Below are 11,268 nucleotides of genomic sequence, written 5' to 3'. Positions count from 1 at the left end.
CTTCCCCAGTGTCTGCCCCAGAAAGAAGCTTCTAAACTTTCAGTAAATTGTGAAGAGGCCATGCATAGGGGATTGGAGCAAATTCTGTCACTTTTCTCCTTTCACTGCTGGCCAAGCTCAATCACTGAAGAGAACATTATTAACCCCAAAGAAGGACTCACTTCCTCCCTCTCTCTCTCGCTCTCTTTCTCCCTCTCTCTCTCATCCCCTCCCTTTTCAGCTCTAGCTGCAAGTCATCAGAATTAAACCCTTCTTCATTCTGGTTTGTGGGTGAGGGATGTACATTCCCCAAACCTGGGTGCAGGTATAAATATACAAGTCTTTTTTCTATTACATCCTACTCAAATGCTGGGAGCCCTGGAGTCTCTATGCCTCTGGAAGCCCTCAATAGCCAGCCCCATAACCTCCAGGAGAGAATGGCCCCTCCTGCAACCCTGCCCCACCCCACCCCACCCCCCACATTAGTAGGGCACTCAAGGAAGAGCATTAGCTGACAGGGTTCTTGGTAGAATGTTTTCCATTCCCATAAGAGCATCTTCCCAAAGGGAGATTCCGATCACTGCTTTGGTTTATGCTTTCACTTTAGTTTGCCTCTACCCCTCTGCAGGAAATCAATCAACAAATATTTAATCAGCACCTACTATGTATCTATCACTTAGAGAGGCTCCAGAGTGAGAAACTAGAAGGGCAAAAGCATAATCTTTGCCCTCAAGGAGATCGTGACCTATTTAGGAAGAAAAAGCTAACACAAAACAATTAAATGCTACACCTCATGGATCTAAATAAGGGAGAGAGTAGTAGGAAACTATATCTTAGAGGAGACAAAATTTGTCTTAGGACTTGAAAGATATCCAGGGTTTAAACAAGGAGAGGAGAGAGATCACCAAAAGCAAGAAGAGATGGTATAATTAGGGGTGCTAAGGAGATTGCACCAATTAGGAATAAGATAACACCCCAGGAAGTCCTGGGAAATAGAGTGATTAGAGACCAGAGTGTGGAAAGTCAGAGACTTCAGTCCAACTGAGCACAAACTTGGTGCTTTCTGCACTTCATAATTTTAAATTTTCCCTTAGATTCTTTCCCTGGAAAACCAGGGATATTACCACTGCGTTGCGGTGGCTGAGATTTCAGAAACGATGTGATAAACACTTTACCTGAGATTCCATTTAGAACTATAAACACAGCCCTTTAAAAAAAGAAAAGCATTATTAAAACAATCAAACTGAAAAGCATAAAGACATTCATTTTGATGATTCTTTAGGGCAATTGTTTTCACCCTGGCTCCTCTGAGTCTTCGGATTCCACAGGAAGGCCCCGTCTAGGACAGCCCTGGGAGATGAGACAGAGATAAGGCAATGGGGGCCTGAGGGCCTGAGAGCAATCAGGCTTTGATCCACTTGTTATCTGGTTTCTATTTAGGATTTTCAAACAAACACATAAATAAATCCCTGCAAAGAAATCTTTAATTCCCAGTCATTTGTGTGTCATCAGAAGTACTTATCAATGTATTGGGGTTAAGTTATTCTAAGAAAACTCACACTGTAATTATAATAGTATTGATGGATTTATTACCTTGTTTCTCAAGAACTTGAGTATGTACTGTGTACTTGGCACCTATGACTGGTCATCATCACACAAGAGGTGAAGCCAGATCAGTGGAATGAAAGGATAAGGACGCGGATATGAGAAGGCTTATGGGACTTCCCTTGTAGCTCAGTTGGTAAAGAAACGCCTGCAATGCAGGATACCCAGGTTCAATTCCTGGGTCTGGAAGATCCCCTGGAGAGGGATAGGCTACTCTCTCCAGTATTCCTGGGCTTCCCTTGGGGCACAGCTGGTAAAGAATCCCTGCAATGTGGGAGACTGAGTTCAATCCCTGGGTCAGGAAGATCCCCTGGAGAAGGGAAAGGCTACCCAATCCAGTATTCTGACCTGGAGAATTCCATGGACTATATAGTTGATGGGATCCCAAAGAGTTGGACTCAACTAAGTGACTTTCACTTTCACTTTCTAGAGTAGTCTGATTCATGAAAATAATGGTGATGCCAATGACTATGATGATGATGCCACTAAGCACTTACTATGTCCCAAGGACTGTGTACAGTGTAATTATCTAATCTTTACCACAATGTTATGAGATACTATTAAACTAAGCCTGATAGAGGTATAAGATATCTGCCCAAAGTCATGCAGCTAGAGAGAGGCAGAAACTAATCTCAAAGTTTACGTCATGAGTCACAAAGATTAATTGACAAGTGTGTACTCGATTGTTCAGTCGAGTCCGACTCTTTGTGACCCCATGGACTAGAGCCTCTGTCTGTGGGATTCTCTAGGCAAGAATACTGGAATGGGTTGCCATGCCCACCTCCAGGGGATTTTCCTAACCCGGGGATCGAACCCAGGTCTCCCACATTGCAGGCCGATTCTTTACCCAATGAGCCACCAGCGAAGCCCAAGAATACTGGAGTGGGAAGCCTATCCCTTCTCCAGGGGATCTTCCCAACTCAGGAATTGAACCCGGGTCTCTTGCATTGGAGGTGGATTCTTTATCAGCTGAGCTACCAGGGAAGCTCTACACACTGTCTTATAGGTTTAAATAACCAACCTCCGGGTCCCTAACCAGGGAAGAACTCTCCCACCATATTTCCCCTTGCCTTGGATTCTGCTCCTGTTCAAGCTCGAGATGACAAATTCAAATAAGAAAATGAGGACAAGATTGAAGACTACTTTTAAAGAAAAAAGAAACTACTAGACCTGAATACTGGATATTTTTTAAAACATGCGACTATTAACTTCATCTCTGGTGGCACATACCCTGTAACATTGTTAGTCCAGAAGCCAAGTTCAGAAATCACATTATTGGCTAACAAGATTTGGATACTGGCTGTTGTCACACTGCAATAAAAAGGGGTGGGGAGGGGGGAAGAAGCATCTTTAAATTGCTCTTGGAAGAGAGGGTATCTCACAAAATTGCCCAGTTGCACCATACAGAACCATTACTCTTACAATCACTAGGAACAAAATCAGGCATACTCTGCAGAAGTCAGCAAAATTAACTGGGCCCTAAGCAACTGCTTATTTGCTCATTTCAGAAGTACACTGTCAACTGAGGAAAGAGGAGGAAAATGAGACTGTAGGATGCCACCAAAATGTTCTCTTGCTGGAGTTATCTCAGTTCACCGTCAATTCCATCAAAGAGTTTTCAGAACATTTGCCTTTCTCCTCTTAATCACAGGTGGTGGTGGTGGTGGTTGTCAAGTCGCTCAGCCATCTCTGATTCTTTTGCGACCCTATGGACTGCAGCCCACCAGGCTCCTCTGTCCATGGGATTTTCCAGGCAAGAGTACTGGAGTGGGTTGCCATTTCCATCTCCAGGGCATCTTCCCCACCCCAGGATTGAACCTGAGTCTCCAACATTGCAGGCAGATTCCTTATCACTGAGTCACCAGGCTGTGTAGCATTGAAACAGCACAAAAACAAAAGTACATCATTAGCATAAAACAATGTTAGCATAAATATATAAACAGGAGGACCGGGATTTTTAGGGGGGGGAGAAAGCAGCTCATGTAAGTGGCCTCCTCATTTCACTGTAGCCGATAAACTGTGAAATTTCCATAATAACAGAGAGTACAGAAAACAAACAGCAATTTTATTTGATAGGGAAATTGCATCCTGTTACTGGATATAAAATTCTACAGCATGTTCAGTGGTATTTTCAAAGCACTGAAAATGTAGACATATGTTTTCATTTTTAAGTTCAGTTGTAATGTAAATAATAAATCCAACCACAATTTGGCTGGTCCAGAGACTGCTGGCATTGTTAACTCAGAAACTCAGAGATACCAACGCTCTGCTTACCCTGGTAGGCCCTCAGCCAGAAGACCCCTATAACTCTGCAGATGTTAAGATATGCCCTTTGCATCATCTACATTTCTGTCTTGCTTAAATTTCTTCTGGCATTCCCTGTTGTTATTTGTATCACATTTTAACCACTCATTGTTCTTTGATGCCCTTCTTTCTTTCTTACATGTGTCCTTTTTAATTTCTTCCTACTTCTCTGCTCACTCGCTCAACAACAAATCAAGTCTATCTTCCCTCAGCTCCTCAATACACTCCATTCTGTTAAGTTGATTGAGAAGGGGCCATGCTCCTCCCTCCCCTGTATCCTTGCATTTTGAAATGTGACCTCGCAGCCTCTGTCATCAAACAGGCTAGCTTTGTCATCAACTAGGCCCAACAACATCCAGTGCATGTAACAGAGGACTAGACCAAGATGGACCCACAGGAGGCCCAGTGTGTTTCCACTTGCTCCGGAAACGCTGCCATTGTTGCAGGAGTCAGCTCACAATAACCTTTGAGGGGATGAGAACACATGGAGGAAGGAGAGTCATCGAACCTCCAGAAGACCAGCCTGGTCAACCTAGGGGTTGCAATAGATACACAAGGAAGAGTAAATCAAGACAACGAACACTTCAGTCAGTTCAGTTCAGGTGCTCAGTTGTGTCAGACTCTTTGCAACCCCATGGACTGCAGCATACCAGGCCTCCCTGTCCATCACCATCTTCCAGAGTCTACCCAAACTCATGTCCATTGAGTCAGTGATGCCATCCAAACATCTCATCCTCTGTCTTCCCCTTCTTCTCCTGCCTTCAATCTTTCCCAGCATCAGGGTCTTTTCAAATGAGTCAGTTCTTCACATCAGGTGGCCAAAGTAATAGTTTCAGCTTCAATATCAGTCCTTTCAATGAACACTCAGGATTGATCTCTTTGCAATCCAAGGGACTCTCAAGAATCTTCTCTAACACCACAGCTCAAAAGCCTCAATTCTTTGGTGCTCAGCTTTCTTTAATAGTCCAAATCTCACATCCATTCATGACCACTGGAAAAACCATAGCCTTGACTAGACGGACCTTTGTTGGCAAAGTAATGTCTCTGCTTTTGATTATGCTATCTAGGTTGGTCATAACTTTCCTTCCAAGCAGTAAGCATCTTTTAATTTCATGGCTGCAAAAACCATCTGCAGTGATTTTGGAGCCCAGAAAAATAAGGTCTGACACTGTTTCCACTGTTTCCCATCTATTTGCCATGAAGTGATGGGACCAGATGCCATGATCTTCATTTTCTGAATGTTGAGCTTTAAGCCAACTTTTTCACTCTCCTCTTTCACTTTCATAAAGAGGCTTTTTAGTTCCTCTTCACTTTCTGCCATAAGGGTGGTGTCATTTGCATATCTGAGGTTATTGATATTTCTCCCTGCAATCTTGATTCCAGCTTGTGCTTCCTCCAGCCCAGCATTTCGCATGATGTACTCTGCATATAAGTTAGATAAGCAGGGTGACAATATACAGCCTTAAACTACTCCTTTTCCTGTTTGGAACCAGTCTGTTGTTCCATATTCAGTTCTAACTGTTGCTTCCTAACATGCACATACATTTCTCAAGAGGCAGGTCAGGTGGTCTGGTATTCCCATTTCTTTCAGAATTTTCCACAGTTTATTGTGATCCACACAGTCAAACGCTTTGGCATAGTCAATAAAGCAGAAATAGATGTTTTTCTGGAACTCTCTTGCTTTTTCGATGATCCAGCAGATGTTGGCAATTTGATCTCTGGTTCCTCTGCCTTTTCTAAAACCAGCTTGAACATCTGGAAGTTCACGGTTCACATATTGCTGAAGCCTGGCTTGGAGAATTTTGAGCATTACTTTACTAGTGTGTGAGATGAGTGCAATTGTGCGGTAGTTTGAGCATTCTTTGGCATTGCCTTTCTTTGGGATTGGAATGAAAACTGACCTTTTCCAGTCCTGTGGCTACTGCTGAGTTTTCCAAATTTGCTGGCATATTGAGTGCAGCACTTTCACAGCATCATCTTCCAGGATTTGAAATAGCTCAACTGGAATTCCATCACCTCCACTAGCTTTGTTTGTAGTGATGCTTCCTCAGGCCCACTTGACTTCACATTCCAGGATGTCTGGCTCTAGGTGAGTGATCACCATCATGATTATCTGGGTCGTGAAGATCTTTTTTGTACATTTCTTCTGTGTATTCTTGCCACCTCTGCTTAATACTGTCTGGTTCTGTTAGGTCCCTACCATTTCTGTCCTTTATTGAACCCATCTTTGCATGAAATGTTCCCTTGGTATCTCTAATTTTCTTGAAAAGATCTTTACTCTTTCCCATTCTATTGCTTTCCTCTATTTCTTTGCACTGATCTCTGAGGAAGTCTTTATTATCTCTCCTTGCTATTCTTTGGAACTCTGCATTCAGATGTTTATATCTTTCCTTTTCTCCTTTGCTTTTCACTTCTCTTCTTTTCACAGCTATTTGTAAGGCCTCCCCAGACAGCCATATTGCTTTTTTGCATTTCCTTTTCTTGAGGATGGTCTTGATCCCTGTCTCCTGTAAAATGTCACAAACCTCTGTCCATAGTTCATCAGGCACTCTATCAGATCTAGTCCCTTAAATCTATTTGTCACTTCCACTGTGTAATTGTAAGGGATTTGATTTAGGTCATACTGAATGATCTAGTGGTTTTCCCTACTGTCTTCAATTTAAGTCTGAATTTGGCAATAAGTAGTTCATGATCTGAGCCACAGTCAGCTCCCAGTCTTGTTTTTGCTGACTGTATAGAGCTTCTCCATCTCTGGCTGCAAAGATGGAGAATCAACCTGATTTCGGTGTTGACTATCTGGTGATGTCCATGTGTAGAGTCTTCTCTTGTGTTGTTGGAAGAGGGTTTGTTATGACCAGTGCTTTCTCTTGGCAAAACAGCCTTTGCCCTGTTATATTCTGTACTCTGAGGTTAAATATGCCTATTCCTCCCGGTGTTTCTTGACTTCCTATTTTTGCATTTCAGTTCCCTATAATGAAAAGGACATCTTTTTTGGGTGTTAGTTCTAAAAGATCTTATAGGTCCATAGAACTGTTCAACTTCAGCTTCTTCAGCATTACTGGTTGGGGCATAGACTTGGATTATCATAATATTGAATGGTTTGCCTTGGAAACGAACAGAGATCATTCTGTCGTTTTTGAGATTGCATCCAAATACTGCATTTCGGACTCTTGTTGACTATGAGAGCTACTCCATTTCTGCTAAAGGATTCTTACCCACAGTAGTAGATATAATGGTCATCTGAGTTAAATTCACCCATTCCAGTCCATTTTAGTTCGCTGATTCCTAAAATGTTGACGTTCACTCTTGCCATCTCCTGAATGACCACTTCCAATTTGCCTTGAATCATGGACCTAACATTCCAGGTTCCTATGCAATATTGCTCTTTACTGCATCGGACCTTGCTTCCATCACCAGTGTTCCATAACGAACACTTAGTCCAGCCTAAATTACCAACTCCCAGAATCGTATGCTAAATAGATGGTCATTGTTTTAAGCCTCAAAATCATATGCTAAATAGATAGTCATTGTTTTAAGCCTCTGAGTTTTAGGCTGGTTTGTTATACAGCAATGGCAAATGGATATATCTATATTATTTTGTTTTCCTCTTATGTCTCTGCATTACTCACACCTGACAGTATATATACCTAACACTTCCAGAAATTCCAGCACACCTTGGAAAATGACACTCACCATCCAAATAAATCATACCCACCACTAACTCCCATTTATGAAGGTGGTGTTGTTGTTTGTTGTTCAGTTGCCCTGCGGCTGCTGCTAAGTCGCTTCAGTCGTGTCCGACTCTGTGCGACCCCATGGACTGCAGCCTACCAGGCTTCTCCGTCCATGGGATTCTCCAGGCAAGAACACTGGAGTGGGTTGCCATTTCCTTCTCCAATGCATGAAAGTGGAAAGTGAAAGGGAAGTCACTCAGTCGTGTCCGACTCTTAGCGACCCCATGGACTGCAGCCTACCAGGCTCCTCCATCCATGGGATTTTCCAGGCAAGAGTACTGGAGTGGGGTGCCATTGCCTTCTCCTGTTCAGTTGCGCAGTCATGTCCAACTTTTCGAGACCCTGTGGACTACAGCACTCCAGGCCTCCCTGTCCCTCACCACCTTCCGGAGCTTGCCTAAGTTCATGTCTGTTGTATCCATGATGCCATCCAGCCATCTCATCCTCTGACACCCTCTTCTCCTCCTACCCTCAATCTTTCGTAGCACCAGGGACTTTTCCAATGAGTCAGCTGTTTGCTCATCAGATGACCAAAATACTGGAGTTTCAACTTCAGAGTCAGTCCTTCCAAAGAGTATTCAGGGTTGATTTTCCTTAAGATTGACTGGTTTGGTCTCCTTGAAGGTGTAGTAGTCCCCAAGATGGTGGTCTCCAAGCCAAAATGATACAGCTGACATTCCCAAATTCTCCCACTACAACCCCCATGGCCTTTTCAATTTCTTTTTCTACCTCAGTATCCTTCAACATGGGACTTGAGATGTTATGTACCTATTAGGGAGAGATTACTAAAAAAAAATTTTTTTTTTTTCAAAATTCTTCATAGATTACATGACATCCATTAAGCTTCCCAATTTTAGCGCCAAAAAATATTTACTCTTGTTCAAATTCACCCAGCAATGTAAAGTACCTCTGTGAGGCAAATAGAATTGAATCCATTGATTTCCATGTAATTTATTAATTTCAGCCCTGACAAATACCTGCAGAATCTGAATCACAGCTATTATGAGACAGGGGTTCTCAGGCAGTGTTTATGCCATTATAAACAACATTTATCCAAACTACAATGTGCGTAACACTTTGCTTCTCACTCCCTTCCTAAAATACTCCATTCTCTTCAAACATGTGATTTAATTGGTTTGTGACTCTAAATTAAATATGTGTGTTACATTCACAACTTTGTCATTGACAAATCCCATTAGCCTAGCACAGCACAGCACTGGGCAGGTAGGAAGAATTGAATCCTTTCGGCTTACATTGAACTTAACATGAATATTATTATAATTATTTATATAATCTGTATGGAAAGACTATACCAACATCTTGTGAACTTTTCATACCTTGACTATACTCATTTTCAGTTTCATGGATAATCAAAAAGAGATTGAAAAGATAATTTACTTTCCTATAAAACACATTCTTAGAACTACCATCAGGGAATAATAGTTAAGAGTAGGCTTGACACTAATGGTAACTCAAATAAGACAGGTTTATTTCTTTCTCAAGTAAAAATTCAGGTGTAAGCTAATGAGTTCTATAAAATAACTTACTTCCTGAAGTCGTTAGGGACTCAGGCTCTTTTCAGCTCATAGCTCTGCTACTTGAGCCCTGACGTCATGGTACAAAGATGGTAGAGTTCCAGCTATCACATCACATTCCAGGCAGTAGGATGAATATAGAAGAAAGAAAGGCAGAGGATACTTGCCAGCTATCTTTTAAGAAAATTACCTGGAGACTGCTGAAATTAAAACCCACTGGCTGGATCTTAGCCCCATTGGCCGGAACATAGCCACACTGAATCCCAAAGGCATCTCACAAAGTCTCTCTTAAAAAAATTGGTCATGTGCCAGCTACAGTCAGGATTTTAAGAGGCAAGAACAAATATCGGAGTAGGTGACTAGCAACTTCTTCAGAATGTGCGCATTGGAGAGAGAGTCTTTAAATTTTCTCAAAGTATAAAATGGCCCATAATGTGCCAGTTTTCTATTTTTGTCCTTGTTTTGCATAAAAACCTCTTAATGGACAAGTTCTGTCTATAATTCCCCTGGCATAGAAGGGTAGATAGAGATCCTTGCCTCATTAGGATGCTTTTCTGTTGAACATGAAAAAACACTCCATGAAAACTGGCTTAAACGATAAGAGAATTTATAGGCTCACTTAAGTAAGAAGTTCAGAATGGGACTCTCTTCCAGAATGTTTTGCTTTAGGCTCCATTGAGGTCATCAAGACCCATTTTTGCCCATCTCTCAAGTGGACTCTGCATTCTTCCACTTCACTGGACTAATTCTTGATCTACAAGTGGTAGCAAGGTAGCAGCAATAGCACCAGGCCAGATGTTTCCAGGTTCAAGTCCCTTAGAAAAGAACAACTGTCTCACTGTGCATTGCTGTGACTGGGTCACACAGACAATGGCTGAACCAATCAGTACAACAAAGGAGAAAGGAGCACGTGGATCTCTTTAGACCAATCAACACTCATTTCTGCTGCTAGGGGTGGATTTGACACCTTTTAAAAGTGTGTAAGGATGTGAGAGTTGGACCATAAAGAAGACTGAGCACCAAAGAGTTGATGCTCTGTGGTGCTGGAGGAGACTCTTGAGGGTCCCTTGGACTGCAAGGAGATCAAATCAGTTAATCCTAGAGGCAATCAATCCTGAATATTCATTGGAAGGACTGGTGCCGAAGCTGAAGCTTCAATACTTTGGCCACCTAATGCGAAGAACTGACTCATTGGAAGAGACCCTGATGCTGGAAAAGATTGAAGGCAGGAGGAGAAGGGGACAATAGAGAATGAGATGGTTGGATGGCATCACCAACTCAATGGAAATGAGTTTGAGCAAATTCCGGAAGATAGTGAAGGACAGGGAGGCCTGGCATGCTGCTGCAGTCCATGGGGTCACGAAGAGTGGGACACAACTTAGTGACTGAACAACAAAAATATGTGACCTGAGAATGGTGGTTTCCCAAAGGGAATTTGGGATATCATTTTGCCATAAAAATAGTAAGTGGAGGGACTTCCCTGTAGTCCAGTGGCTAAGACTTAAAACTCCCAATGTAGGGGCCTGGATTTTATCCCTAGTCAGGAAACTAGATTTCACATCCTGCAACTAAGACCTGGCACAGTCAAATAAATAAATATAAATTTTTTTTAAAAAGTGGATACTGGGCAAATAACAAATCTCTGTTGTGGAAACTCTTTTCACACACAATGAAGCATTCAACTGGTATTGTCCATGTGTCAAGATATAAAGAATCTGCCTGCAATGTGGGAGACCTGGGTTCGATCCCTGGGTCAGGAAGATCCCATGGGGAGGGGAATGGCTACCCACTCCAGTATTCTTGCCTGGAGAATTCCATGGACAGAGGAGCCTGTCGGGCTACAGTCCATGTGGTTGCACAGAGTCAGACATTGCTGAGAGACTAACACTTTTACATTTTTCAAGATCCTAAGGCCATGAGGCTAAAAATAAAACCAACTTCACAGGCATAGGATAGTTAAATGATATAACACACTTGAAAATATATAATATAACATCTCTAAACAGCAATAAAGATACTATTTTGTGAGCATGCTTATTACCTGGTCTGCCAGATTAGGCCACTAGAAAGTTGTCATCATCATTATTGTTACTGGTATTCAGTGGTGCTCA

Source organism: Bubalus bubalis, chromosome 22 (genome assembly GCF_019923935.1).
Source record: "Bubalus bubalis isolate 160015118507 breed Murrah chromosome 22, NDDB_SH_1, whole genome shotgun sequence".
In the NCBI taxonomy this organism is placed as follows: Eukaryota; Metazoa; Chordata; class Mammalia; order Artiodactyla; family Bovidae; genus Bubalus; species Bubalus bubalis.
The sequence above is the reverse complement of the archived record's forward strand: the minus strand, read 5'-3'. Positions refer to the sequence as shown.